We start from the raw sequence: 15,518 nt of genomic DNA, 5'->3' as shown, positions 1-15,518 counted from the left end.
ATTCCTCATACCTATCTTTAGTATCCACATGCCAAAGTATGCCAAAAATAGCCCTCATGATCTCATTCTTCATCAACTCCATCTCAAATCTAAAATTTGTTTTAACCTTCTTGATATTCTTGCTTCCATAGTATCATAGAGGTCTTCAATCATCCTAGGGTCAAATCTTCTTGAATGAATCTTCCAAGATATTTCCAAACCCTCTATAAAAAATCCACTAAATCAAACTATTGGAAATATAAGGTAGGCAAGGTTACTAAGATGGGAGAGGTGAATTAGGAACCAATAAAACTTTTTCTTACTTCACCACTTAATCCTTCATATAATATTATGATCTAATTTCATGCATGAAAGAATGAAAGAAAATAAACATTCATAACATTTTGACACAAGATATAGTGTCCCAAAAGCCTTCTAATCAGAAAGTAAAACTATGTTGGGGATGATACCCACAAGATTATTATAGTATAAGTTTAACCTATTAAGGCTTACAATTGACCACTTCTATTGATCTTCCCTATTAAGAGCAATAAGGACTAATTGGTCCACCTTGTTGAAGGATTTAACAACATACAATGAGGTATACACTTGGTTAAGAAATTTAGAAAAGACTATTAAGTGTACCCTATTAAAGGATTTGACCGATGCACCTATTAGGATGAGCCAGTGGCTAATCTATTATTTACAACTTTTATTTGTTGGTTGAGATTACTTGTATGGTAATGATCACCTGACTGTGACAGATAAATTTCTATTATCCCTTATACTACTTGTAGCCTTCCTTAATTTGCACTTCTACTCATTTTATATTCTTCACACATATATTCTTGGATATGATACAATGCATTACATATATACCAATCAAAACCATAACTTACTAGAGTCAGCTACAATACCAATTTCATTATAATTCAAAAATTCAAGCCAACTATTGTAAGTTGGGTACAAAATAAAAACTTAGTGATGTTTTTATACATGAAAAACACTATTAATGCTCAACAAACTTTGGCACTTGGTTGAACTTGAAGCTCGATCATTACTAATCACTTCCAAGTAGCCTAAACTCAATCAACATTATGTGACTCAGTGAACATTAAGAAACTTGGTAGAAATTGAATCATTTGGTTGGCACTGCATGACTTGGTCAACACCATATTCACATTGCTAACATAGTAAGGTCCATAGATATAGTATAACTTGGTTAGCATACCATAGCTTGTTTAACACTATGATCTTCTTCACTTCTACTAACTAGTTTGGTAGCCTTAGTGAGTTATCTAGTAGATGGAGAGAAGGTCTATTCTCCTAAATCAAGAACCCATTCCTCAACATTGTTTATACTTGCAACCAAAGCTTGTCCCTTTCCTTTTGAAGTGGTTGAAGATCCCTTATCCTTATATGCATTTGGTACATCAATTTTGTGTTTCCTCATTATGTTTACCAATTCATCAATCTCCTTATCCTTACACTCATGTTCATCATGACCATTCTTCTTATGATAGGCACAAGTTTTCTTCTCCCTTTTGTTGAAATTGTTCCCCTTCTAATTATTTTTGGAAGAAGACTTTCCTTGTTATGAAGAAGATTGTTGTTTAGAGGAGGATTGTTGCATGTCATCTTGTGGCATGACCTTCCATTGCTTCTACTTCTTGTTTCAATTTCTACCACTTGAATTACCTTCATTAGCTACCAAGGCTTTGGTCTTGGAAAACTTGAGAATTCTGATACTCACTAAATTGTCATTTTCTAAGATCAACATTTCTGAAAATTTCTCGAATGAAGGCTTAGTGTAGGTACTAACCATTGTTAATTTATGAGTATTACAACTAGAAACAAAAGGAGCATATTCAGGTGGAAGATGAGTCCTAATATGTTTGATCATCTTTACATCCTTGATGGGTTCACCGCAATCCCTAAGTTGTGCCCTATACATGTCTAGTTGGGTAAGATAATCTTTGATGGTGTCAAAATTCGTAGGATCCAATTTGAGAAGTTTTTCCTCTATGGTGTAGGCCATGTTTTCATCTACAGTCCCATAAAAAGCTTCAAGTTTAGCCTAGACCTCTATTGGATTGGTAAGTTTCCTAACATGATATTCAATAGGATTAGAGATATTTTTTAACAAGGTTCCTAGGGCCATATATTGTTTGGATTTCCAGTCTTCTTTTCAAGACTCATCAACATCAGTAGGAGGTTTCTTTGTTGCACTAATTACATAATGTAGTAGACCTTTTTCTACAATGGTTCTTTTATGTTTTCTTTATAAGTAGCATAATTATGTGGAGTTAGATTTGAAAAAGAACCCATAATGCAAGAGCACTATATCAAGGAGATACAATACACAACACACACCCCCTCTTTTCACTCAATCAAAAAATCCACCTCCCCCCCCCAAATGAAAGATTTTGGCACTTTATATGCAATGCATTTTATAATTAGCCATTTGTCAAAATGGACAAAGTGGGCTTTTGATTTTTCTATTTACAACCTCTTTTTAGAGTACAAATCCAGAATTTTACAATGTAGCTCAAAAATACAATAATTGTGGAGCAATACAATGCAAAATAAGACCTATTTCTAAATGTGCTATTTTTTTCTATAGAAGCCTACAATATAATTGCAAATCTATAAAGTAGACAAAAAAATGCACTTTCAAAAAAAATGGAACCTATTTTCAAGTCCAGATGAGCCCAAATGGAGCCTTTGAAGTTGCAAAATGTAGGATTGGATAGGTATAGTTGGAAAAAATGTTATTTCTAACAAATTTGTGCGCCAAAAGTAGAAAAAAATTACACCACTAAAATTTTTAGGAGATTCTACTCAAAATTTAAAAAATTGCACCTGATTTGGAGTCTAGAGAATCGAGTTATGGCCTCTCAAAGTCAAGCTTGTCAAATAAAAATTGAAGCTAGAGAGGGGTCTGGAGAGGAAAATATGATGTTAAAATTTGACAATCAAACAACCATTGCAGTAGTTCAAAATTGCATGTGAATGATGGTCAAATGGTCATCAAATTTAGCACAATAGAATGCTAATGTAAGCAAAAATGTGGGCCCTTGCTGATGTGCTGATGATGTCATGATGACATTAGGACTATATAGAATGTTAAAAAATTTCTAACGTGTCCTAACAAGTTGGTAGTATGGAAAAAACTCAGCTTGCTGACATGTGTTGTGAGTCTTTAGTGTCCACATGTTGTGTGCAAAATAGATCTACATTGCAAGGTTTGTAGAGTGGATGTATATCAGGTGCTACACTAAACACATATTGGAATGGATAATCTACTATTCTATTAAAAATGCAAAAAACATGACATTAGGCTAGAAGTCAGCCACCCTGCTTGGACAAATGATAGGAACCTCATGCCAATTATATAGTGGTTCTACAGTGTTGATAAATAAAATAACATCATTATGGACTTATGTTCCAATGTTAACTTTGAATGCTAGGCTAGGAATAAATTTCATCGATGGAATAGAATGGGCATTGCCAAAAAATGTTGAAAATGGTGGCCAGAGATAACTATTTAGTCCCACATTGGTGGGATCAACATTATACAATGTGCATAAAAATAAATGCCTACATTATTTGTGTCAACAAGTAAACCATTGGGTGATGGCCATTGTTAGATGTTTGAATGCCCATCTCAAAATTATGTCAATCCACTAAGTTTGACAATAAAAGGAATAAAATTCTATGCAAGGCTAGGGTGTCACTACCTGGTTCCTGTACAATTTTTTTTTCTCTGCATGCCCAACTAGGCTAATTTTTTTTTCAAAAAATACTCCAAAAAAGTAGAGAGAAATAGAAAATATGAAAAATAATTAAATAGATCAAATAATGACCATAATTAGTTTGCAAATTGGGCCTCCAAGTTTTGATTTGCAATTTTTTTGCTCAAAATTGATTATATCCTAAAACTAGGTAAATTTATAGTCAATTCTCATCAGATTATCATTTTGGATGCAATGACGAGGTATGATTTGGCTCTAGACACTCCTAGTTGTTTCAGATGCTCTGGATTTGAACTAGTTCCCTTTGAGAGATGAAACAACAAGGTCTCCAATGGCTATGTGATGAGAATATCTCTCAACTCTAATACCATGTAAGAATTTTCCTTAGGGAAAAATTCACCCAAGACCAAGGAACTCAAACACAAGCACAAAATAGCCCAAAGTATGATTAGAATAACAATATACTATTCAATTCAAAGCCTATATATAAAGACCTCTGAAATGCTTCTAGAATGCCTAGAATTTAGCAACATGATAAGTCATACAACTAGACACATGTCCACTAGGTGTGGGTTATCCTCCATTGAGCACAAGAGTAAGTGCCATGATGAGAGGATAAGCCTACAAAGGTGTAGCATGAAAAATAATGTAGTAGACACCATGTGCTTAATTAAGAGTGCAAATAATTTATTTTTCTACATGACAACTTAGCTAATAATGCAAACTCTAGTGTTGTAGACACCATGTATTGAATTAGAGTTGCATACTTCTGTGTTGTCAACATGATAACTCATAAAGGTATGTGAACTCCTAAGTATCAACCCAATGAATAATAAAATAATGCATTGTCCTAAGTAAACTTAAGTAAAGTGTAAATAGTAAATATCTATTTACACCAACATAACTAAACTTTGTTTATGAAGCTTGGTAAACACTTTGTAGCTTGGATAACACTACAAGTTGACTTGGGTGCTCAGTAGACATTGTATTCTAGCTACTTGGCTTGGGAAAAATGTAATCACTTAGTTAAAACTACAAACTAAATGATAATTATAGTAGCAGCTATAGAGCTTGGTAGCAATGTAACCATTTGACCAAGTGTTGAGTCACTGATAGCCAATTTGGCCTTAATGTCAACACAAATCGATCTTCATTTTGATGATCTTCACCCTAGGTCTTGGTGCTTAATTGCCTCAGATTTGGAAATTTTTTCAAATGCCCAAGAAAACCTTAACTTTGATACCATCTAACTTAGTGCAAGATAGGATAATCCCCAAGGGATATGTTGTAGCCCTCAACAAACAACCACATAGAGAAAACACAACACAAGATATAAGATCTAATACCAAACACAACTCTTATTTCATAAAAAAATTGATTACATGCAATGTGTTAGGATGTAAGGCCTTCCTTGTTATAACCAAATACAAAGAAATTAATAGTTCTACAAGATCCCTCAACATCTAATCCAAACTCTAGATAGTCTAGATCTATAGTGCCATTATATTCTAGTAGAAGCCTCTAGGAAAGATCTAAACTTGTGCTCCTAAGCCACAACCACTAGCTCTTCTCAAACTTATCTCCTCTTCCACATCCTCTTCTCCAATCTAGATGAATATGAACTAAGACTCCACAACTAATCCACAAGTCATCTGAGAAAGTTATAAACTAAATAAACTTGTACATTAAATACATATTGAGTCACAAGTTGACATACCACAAATATGAAATGAGAAATTTCATAGAAGGCTTACAACTACCATTAAATACACCTAGGAAAAATAACCAAGACAAAAATAGGTTCACACAATCTATTATTATTGATCCATGTCATGATCTTAATCACCATGTAGTAAATGCACCAAATCAGCCAAGAAAATCTACAAGAACCTAATCCCACAAGTCACACTATTGAGCACCAACGACCACAAGCATCACTAAGATCACAAAAGATTTTTTGAATTTCATAGGTGCCAAAAAATATAGTACATGTTGAGAAAAATATATGCCAAGAAATAGTATATGTCAAGCTCATTTAGTGATTGAGCCCCTTCAGTGACCGAGCACCTCGACCAACACTACACCTAGTAAAAACCAAGCACCACTCCTTTGGTGACCAAGACTACAACTCTAGAGAAAAATCCCTCCATCATGTAGGATTTCTAGCTGCCCTAGGATCCTCCCACATCACTTTTTTCTTTGTATAAGAGTCAATTTCACTTGCATCATCATATTTAGGAGTGTACCCAACTAAAATTTCCTTATTTATGGCTTTGGAGATCTCATTGATTTCTTCATACCCCAAAGATTGTTTTTGGAGACATTGCTTCACATCTTTAGGATGGATCACACCTTTCTCATGGATGCTAAGGCCTTTTTGACTCTATCCCATCCTTGTCATCAACTTCATGATTATACCCTTAGTGTGTATTTCAAAGTCTCCAATCATAGAGCTATTATTTTCCTCCTCTTGTTATGATGTAGAAGATTCTTCTATCCAACCATATTGGTTGCTAGAATCATGGCTAAGTTTTAGGTACTCTATTTACTGAAAAAGTGTACATTGACTAGCATCCTCCCAACATGATCCATAACTTGTCCATTTTCCATGAAAAAAATCAAATATTTTCTTAAGACTTCTTGTTGATGAATGTACCTCAAATAACACATCCATGCTACCTAGTGAAGTCAATGGGGAGTAAGAGGAAGCTCCCTCTGAATGTGGGCATGAAGAAACACTTTTAGATTTAAGAGGAACCTTCTTATTTTTCTCCTTCCACAACTTCTCATAAAAGTCTCACTTCTCCTTTTTAGACTCCTTCAGAAGTCTTTGGAAATTTGCATACTCTAACCAAAGGTGATGGTTAGCTTCTTCCAACTTTTGAACTATCTTAGCCTCTTCTTGATAGTCTTGAAGGAGTTGTTTAATCTTCTCTTTGATGGAGTGAATTCTTTTCATCATAGATAGACTAAATTCTATCTTGGATGATTCAACCCTTTCTAATATCATTCTAAAAAGCACATCTATAATCAATTCTTAGAAAACTTTCCAAATTGGCCATGATACCACTTGATCCTATATTAAGATCCAGAAAATAGTTTCTAAGTGAAATGGTATAAATGTGTACAAATATTTAATGCCTTAATAATAACTAAAGGATATTAAAATCTGGAAATAACAAGAATAATAAAGACAAAAAAATTGCAACGCATAGAAAGAGATAGAGAAGATAGTGCCAAATTAATTCAGAATTTATACAAGTGGACTACATCTCTAGGTCTAGCTTAGTTGAGTGACGAATCTATTAATAATGCTCAAAATATAGTACAATCTCTAAACAAAGCCTCATGGAAACCTCTTTGCAATATTCTATAGCCCATCCAAAAAGTCACAATAGAAAATCCTTCCTCAAATCACCTCACATGAAGGCTCTCAAAGCCACAAGGTTTATTCACAAATAGCAGAGAAGGGTTTTTCTAAAAAAAATTCTATAGAAAGAGAGAATTAATACAAAATAAATTCCATTTTCCCTTTTGCAATAAATGATCTCATAAGGCTTCATTTACAAGAAAAAGGAATACTCTCAAATTCTCCTCACATGAGAAGATGATTTCCCATTCTCCTTGTATACAATAGAAAATGATCTGACTACTTCTCTTGTTCTCTTTGAATCTAAATGTCTTATATAGGCTTCCTAACTCTTTTTTATAATTAAAATTAGTCATAATTAGGCTTAAAAATCACAAGAAAAAAAAATCCTCCCTATGAAAATAATGTCGAAATATCCCCTTTACCATTTTATAAATTTGGCTTATTTTAGTTGTATGGTATGTTTTAATAGATAATACTTATTTTAAAAAGGATATTTGGCATGAAATACAACATAAATAGAAACTCCTCCAAATATATTACAACTTTTATGTATAGTGCAATTGTCATCCTCTTTTTTAGGAGGTCGAGTGGTCAGGACTTAAACTTCCATTAACCACCACCTCTTAATAGTATAAGAAGTTGCAACATATTTAAACAAATGTTACCCAAATTAAAAAGAATGTGTGGTGAAGCATTTAAGGTGGATGGCTTGATGAATGGGTTCATTGTTTTGAAACCCAAAAACTAATTTTTGTTAAGTAAAATATGACTTCATTATTTACCATCTTTGATGTGCTATGTGACATTGTTTAGAGGTGTCATATGACATTCTATTATTTTCTCATCACATGACACATGTCCATCATTGATTGGACAAAATTTCTAGTATACCATACCATCATACCTGACATGTCTCAAATGCAGATTGGTGGAAGGTGCCATGTCACTTTCTCTATCACATCATCATGATGATGTCACTAGTTAATAAAAGTCAACCTAGTCAACCCAACTTTATGCTATCATATCTTTTCCATACAAGCTCCATTTTTGACAAAATGAACACCATTGTAAATCTCTTATCAAGATCTTCAATTTGGAACCAAGATTGGCCAATTTAAGGATGATGAAGATTTTCCACCTTTGTAATAGATTTTCTACCTTGTTTGACCAAAATTGTGACTATCCATAACTTTATAAAATGAACTCATTTCAATCCCATTCAAGTTGCATCAAGTTCATTTTGATGAGTTCTTGAAACTAAATTTACTTCTGGGAGATTTTGGGATACTTTTAATTTTAGTGAGAGATCAACCTTGAACAACCGCCAGGAGCATTAAAAGTGTCAAAATCATTAGAGGTAATGGTAAGGTCTCTACCATGCTTAAGATAAAGTTTAGTCTTATGTTTAACTTGAGGTGGAGATTATAGTATACAATCCATAGTGTTAGTTGTAAGATCAATCTCTTCCTTTAGTTGATCATAAGAAATATTCATAATAGAGGAAGGAGAAGGTTGCACAATTGTATTTCTAGTGTTTTAAGGTAAAGGAGTGGTGTAGATTTGAATATTTTGATTTGGAGGTGCCACATATTTGTCTCCACTATAATGATTGTGAATAGAAAAATAATTAGAATAGATCAAGTCTTCAAAATAATATTTCTATTGGAATTAACAATAGGAAAGTAAAGTTTGAGAGTGATGGGGGGTGAATGAGCTCTTAAAAATTTTAACCATAAAAATATTCACCACACATCCATCTCATCACTTAGCATGTAAATTGAAATAAATAGCTACATATGTTCATCCATATCATGAAACAAATAAAACATAAAACAATAAATTTGTTACCCAAAAACTCTCCAATTAGAAGGTAAAACTAGAGTGGGGATGACATCCACAAATCTTCAATACTGCAGTTGTAATGTGTATCCAATGAAGGTTACAATTATTTGATTATAAAATATGATCTACCCTATGAAATATCTGGTATGTTAATGGCTTAAAAAGACTATTAAATCTTACCATGTTAAAGGATTTCAACACCTTGCTAAAAGTGTGCCTTGTTAGAGGACTTTAACTTACAATAAAGGAACACCATGTTAAAAAATTTACAAAAGCCTACTAGGACTATATGGTTAAGAGATTTTCACTTATCCACATGTTAGAATTTTTTAGCCTTGATCCTTCAATTAACACCTCTCTAATAGATATTGGATCTCTTCTTTCATAATGTGTACTTGATCCTCCTATTCAAATGTATCTCTTTTTTTCTTTAATTGCTCTAGTCTATTCTTTCTAACTAATTTTGCACTTCATTTCTCTCTCACAACCTACTTAGTCACCATGAATTCTCTCTCTATACTTAGATTTTTCCTTCTCTTCTCATACATGCATACAAACACTTTAGGGGTTTCCCTCCTTAGAAGGCTTAGGTGAGCTAGGGTTAGGTAGGAATCAAGGACTATGATTCACCCATTTCACCACTTAGAACATCCTTCAATCTGATTGGTTATATGCACTACATAGGGATCCTTAATATACCTTTTTATACATCTTCTATAATCATAAAAAAATCCTTAAGTCAGCCCAAAAATGGTTACATAGGAATTTGTGCCATTACAAATAACTATGTCCAAAATTCTTTCCTCCGCACTTGAAAGCTTTGATGCTCGTCATTCACTATTTCCTTAATGCTATAACTCAATTCCTGAATGACTCAACATATATTTTTTTCTCAACACTTGAGTGACTCAACACATACCATCTACTCAACACATACTAGTGCTTGGCACTAACTATGTATATTTCTTGACATACACTACTTACTTGACACATACAAAGTTCTATTAAGTAATGGCTTAAGTGTTTTGTCACTGCCTTGTCGAAACCAAAATTAGATCAAGGATCTCCCCATTTGAAATTAGTGGAAAAAATACTTTGTCATGTATAGACAACCTAATTTATGTGCATAACTTAGATAATATGTATCTCATACAAATTTTCAAAGTTTAAAAATTTTGCACAACTGATGACTTAACTATAATACCTCTCCAAAATTTTATAACTCCCCCTAAGTTGAGTGTTACTTATTGTATCTAAATTATGTATAACTCATGTTGAATAATAATTTTGTACTGTTGATGTCCCCTATTTTTGTGTCAAAACTGTATTCCCCTTACCATTTGCATTCCCCCTTTTTGACAATTATGTCACGGGTGGTACACTTAGAGTGTGTTTGTCAAAAAATGTTTTATGGACCATCATGGTGATCTTTAAGGTTGTATACTAGTTTTTACATGCTACCTCTAGAGATTGATACTAGATGTCTAGCTCGACAACAAGGTTAATTAGGCCACCATGAGTGGAAAGAGCAAAATATTTCTTTATCAATGTTTTAGAAAGCACTAGTTCCTTGTGCAACACTTCCATGTGTGATTCAACTTGGATTTGGTGTTGATCATGGTAGCTTGAACATTAGCATCTTTTGCTTCTATTTAGGCAAGCCTACCTTGAGTCCATAGCAATCTCTAAAAATGTGAATGATTTTGACTAGGAAAAAGTTGTGAGATATTACCTATTTTCTTTAGATCTCCCTCTAGTTGGTCAACATGCCTCTATAGTTCTAGTGTGAAAAGATTTACATCACACAACTTGGTGTAAAGAGAGAAAATTTTATCCAACACTTTCTTCACATTCTCTATCTTGGTTTCTAGCTCAACCTATTGTAGTGCAATTACACTAGATGTATTTTCCAGTACTTTTGTCTGAGACTTATTTTCTGACCAGTCTAGCAATTTAGTATTTGAATCTAGTTAATCATCATTTATCTTGTCAAAAATATTAAAAATTTCTCAAAAATAGATTTATCTTCATTTGTAGCTGGGAGACTGAAGGCATCAAGAAATATGTCTTTGATGTCATGAAGTAGTTGTTTCTACTTATGATCCCTTCTCAACTACTCTTGGTGTTTCTTCCTATGAAGAGCTTCGTATAGAATGCTGATCTTCTCAATGGTGATTGTGATTAGGTCAAACTTGGGTGTTTCAATCACCTCATCAAGACCCACATCTCCATATGACATGTCTTATGAGCTTCTTGATTTCTCTACACTTGGCCTAGATATCTACAATGGTGTGGCTTGAGTGCTTGGCCTCTAAAGAACTTGATTACTTGTAGAAGTCATAGAAATTGGTAAGGTAACCATATTCTAGATAGAAATTTGTTCCTTTGGAGTAGTAGCCACTTTCAATTCTTTAGGCTTATCAATCTAATTATCCTCTTTCTTTTCTTCACCTTGTGTCTTTGGTGTAGGTGCAAGACTTGCTTCCTAACCTAATCTAATTTATGTTCCATCTTTCTCAATTATATGTAACACTTTCTTAAGATAAATGAATGGCACTAGAGGTCATCCAACTAGTGTTGTATTAACACCTTGCTATCTAGTTCTTGCACTCTATTTTTCTACAATTTTTACCTTTTGGGGCACACTAGATATGTCCATTTGTTTCTCCCCTATTGCTGCCATATCTTCCTTTTTTATTCCATTAGTTCTCACCCATAAAGGATTTGTGAGTAACTATGCTACCATGGTGTAACTCTTAAATATCTTCTTTAAATCATCCTCATTCAAAGGATTGATGTTTAGAGAAAAATTGTCATAAAAATCCTTGATACGTATTGAGTCTTGCTAACACACATGGTCTACATGTGGTGGATTGTTGCTCAAAACTTGTACCTCAGGTACACTTTGACCATCTTTCTATTCTTCTTCAACTATAGGCTCTTGTTCTACTATTCTTTCTTAGTGCTTCCCGCACTACCATCTTTGACTAACTCAACTTCTATAGTCTTTGTTGCTTGTTCTATTTTCTCTTGCTCTACTTCTTTAGGTTCTTGAAATGATTTCTCACCTTTCTCTTTCATTGCAGGAGTGGATGACCCATAGATTGTTTTCCAGATTTGTGTACTATTGGTCACCATAGCCTCAATCTACTTATTTAGTATATGGAAAGCTCTATATTTTGGGGAGAATTTTGACCTGTTCTTTTCATAGCCTTGGTGATTTATCTTTTGTCAAATTGTGGCATTAAATGGGCTAACATTGATTCCCTAATTTGTCTTTGTAAATGTAGGTTGTATTGTCATTTCTTCTCAACTTAGTCACAAAAACTCTTAGATTATGAGTTTGAAATCTCTATAGAATTTGATTTGAATGTAGCCATCATCACATATATGCCTCCCTCTATAGTATTTTGTTCAACTTTGCCTATCTTATCAAAATCTATGTGTGCAAAATGAGGGAAACCTACTTTTGATTTTATATTATCACACAAATTGTCTAAATTAGAGGAGGGACTATGGATTATGATGTAGTAGTAGGTAGTATAAGTCTTCAAACAACAAGGAAAGATAGGAAAGTCACAAATTCCCACAACATCCAAGATGAAGGGTCTTAGTAGTTAGCATAAGTCTTAAAACAACAAGGAAAGGTAGGAAACTCACAAATTCACTCAACACCCAAGGTGAAGGGTCCTAGTGCCAAATACCTATCATAGGTATGGAGATGGGCTTAATGTAAGGTTATAACAACCCCACAAGATAATGCAACCTAATCACTAGGTCTACCGAAGTTTTAAGCACCAAAAAATCAATATGCACTAATGGATTACCTTAGCCAAAAGAGGGATCAAACCCCAAAAAATAAATATAAAGACCAAGGGTGGCATAAAATCATTGATATGGCCTATTTAGGTCATAAAAAATATGAATCAATGATTCATTTAATCAAATACAACTTATAGCACGAAGTTGCTTTAAAAAACCACTAAATTGGCTTGTAGCCTTCTTAGAATGAGAAAGAGGTATAAGTTTGGATTCTTCCAAAGGAAATGGTGACTTGTCTATATATTTAGATATGCTTTTGGGTATTATGAAAAATGCCAAAGTTCCCAATCATGGAGAGGAGTGGAGGTTGTTGTTGTTGCAACATTAGACCGGATTTGAAGGCCTAACTAGGGCTCCATTTGCACTATACATATACTTTTTGCGAAGGGAAAACACAATCCAACTATTAGGATATGTGGGGGAATGTAAAATATACAATATTTAAAGGTATTATCCTTAGGTGAATCCAAGAACTCGATCTAGAAGGGTATGTTGTAAATGATAATTGGTGTACTCTTCATGATGCACACCTAGGGTATGGCAGCAAACCCAAATCCTTGCACTCCTTGGAGAAAAAATTATATAATATGAAATTAAATTGTTACACCTATTATTCAACCAAAGGGAATCAATTTCTCATGGTGGAATATTGAAAAATAACCTAGCCCTAGCAAGTTGCTGATTTTTAGGTTGATTACTAGGTAGCAAGCGAGAAAATTGGATATCTTGCAAACTGTGAAGAGTTAGAACACGAAACTTGTTGCAAAATAAAATAGACAAAATTCACCAAGTTTTAGATCCACTAATAAATCTACAATCATCTATATAGTTCAATACAATGGTTTGCAACATGTGTTTATGCAAGGAAAAATGCTGATTTAATTTCTTTCAATGTCAAAATTAAAATTCTATCCTAGTACCCACCTATAAGGGCTTATATAGGATGCTCTGAATTTTTATATGAGTGGTTTGAACCAACTATCCATTTGGGAGAGGATTTTACAAGTTTTAACAACTTTTTATGAAGTTGCTCAAAAGTTGCTTGACAACTTTTTCAGCAACTTTTCCATATTTTGCAATTTTTCATATCTAGTGACCAAAATTTGTCCTAACCTTATTTTTATGATCCCTAATGGATCCAAACATGAAAAAAATGAAAAAAATTCAAACACCTATGTCTAGGATCATTAATGACCAATAGTTAGACAAGGGCTTATAAAATGCCAATCTTGTAGCTATGACTTACAATGAGATCCAATGTTAAATCTATTATTCCTAAGCACAATTGAAGGCCACAAGGACCTTATTTTGAAATAATCATGTTGTTTTTTGAAGGTAGAGTGGGTACTCCTACACCATACTCTCTTGGATCTTGAAAACTCAAGTCCCTACTTGAGATTAGGTGTTCCACCAAAGTACTATGCTGTTGTATTTGATCTTCAGTAAGCCACGTGGCATCAATATTTGGGAGGCCCTTCCATTTGACTAAGTATTGCATGTGCTTCCTTGAGCTGGTTTGTTTTAGTACCTTGGAGTCCAAAATGGCTTCAATCTCCACTAGTTTTCTTTTTGGAAGGTTAGTGAGATATTTTTCATCATTAGGCTTGTGTTCTTACCCTACTAATTATTGGAACTTACTAAAACTTTATATGGTGTGAGATTTGCAATGTTAAAAACTGGAAAAATTTGCAAGGTTGGAGAAAGGGTTATCTCATAGGCATTGTCACCTATTTTATTCAATATGTTGCAAGGTCCCACCTTCTTTATTTTCAACTTGGAGTACCTACTATTAGGTAGTCTTTCCTTCCTTAGGAATGCCCAAACTTTGTCTCCTACTTGGAAGTGTGCCTCTTTCCTTCTTTCGTTAGCATTTTCTTTCTACTTCAAGGTAGATTTTTGCAAAGTGTCTTTCACTTGCTGCTATACTTTGGTGATGAGTTCTACCAATTCTTGGTCTTGTGCATTGATTCTAAAATTAGAGGGAAGTTCCATTAGATCCAATGGTCCCTTGGGATGCAAACCATACACTACTTGGAAAGGAGTTGTACTAGTTGACCTATTTATGGAGTCATTGAAGGAAAACTCTACTTGGGGTAGTATGATATCCCACCTTTGTGAGTGTTTATTGGTTAGACTTCTTAAAATATTTCCTAGGGACCTATTTACAAATTTGATCTACTTGTCTATTTGAGGGTGATAGGTTGAACTTTATGTTAGATTTGTGCCCAATGTTTTGAAGAGTGTCCTCTAGAAGTACCCTTGAAACTTTACATCTCTATCTAATACAATTATTTTAGGTAAGCCATGAATCCAAATTACTTCCTTGAAGAATATATTGGCTATGTGAGATGCATCATTTGTGCTCTTTCATGGTACAAAATGGGCCATCTTGTTGAATCTATCCACAATGACAAATACAATGTCATAACCTTGCTTGGTTTTGGGTAGTCCCATGTCAAAATCCATTGATATGGATTCCCAAGGCCTTGAATGGATTGGTAATTGTTAGTAGAGCCCTTGATTTTTTGTCATTCCCTTAGCTTGTTTGAAAATGGTACAAGACTTAATGAAATTCCTAACATCATTGTTCAACTTGGGTGAAAAATAACTCCTTTTAACCATCTCTATTGTTTTTTCAATGTCAAATTGACCTCCTAGGCCACCACAATTTTTTTCCCTTATTATATTTTCTCTCATTGAGAACTTTGGGATGCATAATTGAGCTTCTTTGAGGAGAGGACCATTCT

The sequence above is a fragment of the Cupressus sempervirens genome, chromosome 8 (assembly GCF_028749045.1).
Source record: "Cupressus sempervirens isolate cs-2001-9-10 chromosome 8, ASM2874904v1, whole genome shotgun sequence".
NCBI lineage: Eukaryota > Viridiplantae > Streptophyta > Pinopsida > Cupressales > Cupressaceae > Cupressus > Cupressus sempervirens.
Note: the sequence above shows the minus strand (reverse complement) of the source record.